Source organism: Suncus etruscus, chromosome 2 (assembly GCF_024139225.1).
Source record: "Suncus etruscus isolate mSunEtr1 chromosome 2, mSunEtr1.pri.cur, whole genome shotgun sequence".
NCBI lineage: Eukaryota > Metazoa > Chordata > Mammalia > Eulipotyphla > Soricidae > Suncus > Suncus etruscus.
In genome coordinates, this window is record NC_064849.1 from 140,413,149 (window position 1) to 140,417,307 (window position 4,159).

Sequence of the window (4,159 nt, forward strand, 5' to 3'; positions counted from 1 at the left end):
GGATTTACACATCAAAGATACTCTTGGTGATATTCAGGGGACCATATGAGGTACCTAAGTGATTATGTACCTGAACTAAGATAAAAACAGCATTGGTCTAATAACCCAATATTATTTCTTCAGCTCCAGAAAATATTATTTCCTTAATTTTGGTTTCAAATAACACTACTTCTTATGCTTGGTAATTGGACTACCAGCAATAGAAATAGTTAATGGATAAACTAAGATTCTGCAGTAAATACTCAGAGCAATAACTGATATTTTAAAGATCACTGAAGCTTGCTTGACCTCAATTCCCTCATCAGTTAAAATGAGAGATATAACTTACCTGGCATTTGAAATTCATGTAGAAACATCGTTCCGTCTATATCTTGAATCTGAATAAATAAAATAATAACAATAAATGAAACTGTGTGAACCTTCCATATGGGGTGTACCTGAGTGTGATGCTATGACTAATCCTGTTAATTTAAATTCTTAAAAAGCTCTTAGTAAGTTGGAAGTCAGAGTAGTGTACATAATAATTACACAGGCATATGCTGCACTCTAAGATGTTGCTAGTAACACAGAGAGGAGAAATGACAGGAATGGCTTATTACATATGCATGAGTAAGCAAAAGTAAAGAATTGCTGACTGATGCAAGCAATTTTTATTATAAAAAGAATTTTTCTTAATGAGATATATTCTCCCATTGTTTAAATTTTTACCTCAATACTTTCATGAGATTGGAGTCCAATAATTTGGAGTATCAAAGCCACCTTGATCTTTCCCTGATGTCTCAAATGTTATACTACTCACAGTGCTGTTTAGGCAACTGAAAAAAATCTGCCTCAATTTAATATTTAATTTTAGTTACTAGGGTTCTTTGTATGATATTTTATTTTCTACCCGGAGGATTATATTAATTGCAGTGAAAAAAGAAAAGTGGTAACACTCTTAGCATTATTTATCTCAGTATTAGACACGTTAAGGACCTATTTAGACAATGAGAGCATTTGAAGCATAATTTTTAGTTTCTAAAGAAATCAAGCTTTATTCCCAATCTTTTGCATTACTTATCACATCTCTCTGTTACCTTAATGAGCTATTCAATTTCTCAAAGAACACTCAGTATTAATAACAAAATATCCTTATTGTCCAAGGGGACCAGCATTTTGTTGACTTCTGGTCTAAATTTTTTAGTTTTTCTGACAGTAGCATAATTTCTGTAACTTTTTTATTCTGTGATTTTTTTCCCTGCTACCTCGACTGAACATCAAAGAAGTTTCAGAACTTTGAATTGGAAACTTTTTTCTCATGTCCTGAAATGTTTATTTCAATACATACACTTATAATTGCTATAGTTCAAGCTTGGCTCATATATTGTAATACTATCAAAATTTGCCCTTAACATTATTTTCTCTTCTTAAGGTTTTGTTCTACTTTATTTGTTGACACAATTTAAGTTAAGCATTGGGACTCTGTTTAATCTTTCTTTTCTATAATTCCCAAAAGACAAGAAAATAGGCTCACTTCATTTAAAAATTTATATCTATCCTATTATACAAAAAATAAAAGATAAAAGCTTAAGCACATTTTTTAACTTTGCTTTTTGAGTCACACCCAGTGATGCTCAGGGATTACTCATGGCTATGCTCTCAGAAATCACTCCTGGCTTGCTGGGGGACCTAACTGAGGTCTGTCCTAAGTTAGCACATGCATGGCAAACGCTCTACTACTTATGACACCGCTCTGGCACCATAAAGCTTAAACACATTTAAAGGAACTTCATACACTCTAATCTACACATTCTTTTCTTCAAGGAAAGAAGAGGGAAGTTTCTTTGCTGTTATCTCTTTTGCTTATATTCTTGAGAGTCACTATCCAATATTCTTTGTTCCATTTTACACATCAAGACAATGATATTTTGCAAAATGTTTCTTCTCTTAACTTTAAAATTTTAGAACATAGGTGTATATACCTACCTGTATAGGTTGCATACATTTCCCAATGTTTTAATTTTAAGGTACAACAAAGACCAATAAAAAGCAAAAAAAAGGAACATCACTTATATATTTTTCTTATTATTAGTCACCTACTGTATTAAATATTCATAAATATATTTTATTTTCTACAGTATTTTTGTAGATGATGTTTTGCATGTGTAAAATATTCACAATGCTTTCAATCCATCAAGCTACTTGGCAAACAGTGACAATTGCTTTACCAGGACATGTCTAACTACTCTCAGCTTTAAATTATTTTTTCTATTTGCTTTGGGGCCATAGCTGGTATGCTTAGGTCTTACTCTTGGCTCTGTGCTTAGGTATCACTCTTTAAGAAGGTCAGTAGACCAAATGTGGTGCTGGGGATCAAAACTGTGCCAGAGTTGTGCAAGTACCACCTGTGCTTTATCTTTGGAACAAGTAAGATTCTTAGCCTCAGAGTCCACCAATTGCTAGGCCTATGAAGGGCTTTGACTTAAATACAGATTCAGAATGTGATGCTCTCTCCAAACACCCTGAGTTATACACCACCAACCAACATGCACAGTAGACCATGGTGCCTTCTCATCCTTGACTCCAGCACCAAGCACTATACAAGACAGTCTCATTAAAAGTTTTTTAAAACAGCAAAAATTGCCTACTACTTCATTATTTTTTGGCTGAAAACATTCAGCCAACATCAGTGTCATCAACTTGACTTCTGAGAACTTGAAATTGTAATAAAGAATTTTCCCTTAAGATCTTTTGCCTTTGTGTGGGCAGTTAACTATGTAGACAATGGAATGTCCCAGACATATTGAGCACAGGAAAACATCTGAAAAGAAAATAACCACCTACAAAATGAAAATGAATAGAATTTGCATTTCTTTCTTTAGCTTGAGACAGAGTTCAATGAACCAATATTAATAATCATAAGCTTAAGAAATTATGAAAATTGGCCAGATCCATAGAACAGTGGATAGGGCTTTTGCCTTGCACAAGGATGACCATGGTTCAATCTCCAGCATCTCAGATGGTCCACCAACTCTGTCGGGAGCAATTTCTGAGCTCAGAACCAGGAGTAAAACACAAGTGCTGCTGTGTGGCCTAAAAACAACAAAAAGAAAGAAATTCTGAAAATTATATAATATATTTAATAGTCTCTGGGGAAAATCATATTCACTTAGTTCATGATTCTTTTCTTTCCCAAGTATATCTAAGCTTCAATTTTGCAAACTTAAGCCCAACATATGTTTCACTGTATAAATATTTGAAATAGGAACAATGTTCTATGAATTTAATTTTTATTTTATTTTGCATAAAATCACATATCATGTGACTGCATATCTCTTATTTTGTAAGATGTCTTCTAGGATATACCTATGTGTACAGTACTGGGAGAGAACAGATCACCAAATCATAAATCATTGACTAGTCCTGGGTCATATTTTCAACATTTAAAATCTATTTGCCAGTTTTTAACATTTAGATTGTTAGAAGACACTTAAAATATAGATTTCTAGCTATTTTTTATAATTCAAGACATCAGACAATCTTGGACTATATTAAAATATGGCAATAATTGGCTTGGCTAAGTAGATCTACTCCATTATATATTATACATTATACATGCACTCTTCCCTGCCACTGTCACCTCAAATTCATGTTTTTCATACCTGGTTGCTTTTGCTTATTAACCTCTGTCTGCTTTCATGTTGTTGACTTCTTTCTTAGGTGTTACTTGGATCCTCCCTCACTATTTAAGTGTTTATAAATTGATCATCTAATCATACCATTCAAGCACTTACTTTTTCACTACTTAGACTATTTCTACATTTACAACAACCTCTTTCCTTGTCACTATTTTCTTTGTGTTACTGCTTAGAATATTTTTACATTCCTATTAATCCATTTTAATTTTTAAAATTTTATATAAATTTATCACCTTGCAGATTCTGTCAGCTTATATTACTTTTTCTTCCCCAAATATTCTTGTTCAGGACTGAAAGAGAGAATAAAGTGCTTATCTTGTTCATGGTTGATCCCAGGTCAGTCCTGCTCCCTCAAGTACTAACAGGAGTGATCCCGGAACACAGAGTCAGGAGTATGTCCTGAGGACCTCTGGAATGACTTAACCTTCCACTCGATAAAGTTCTTATATAATCTCATCTGTGGATAATACTTTTCATATTCC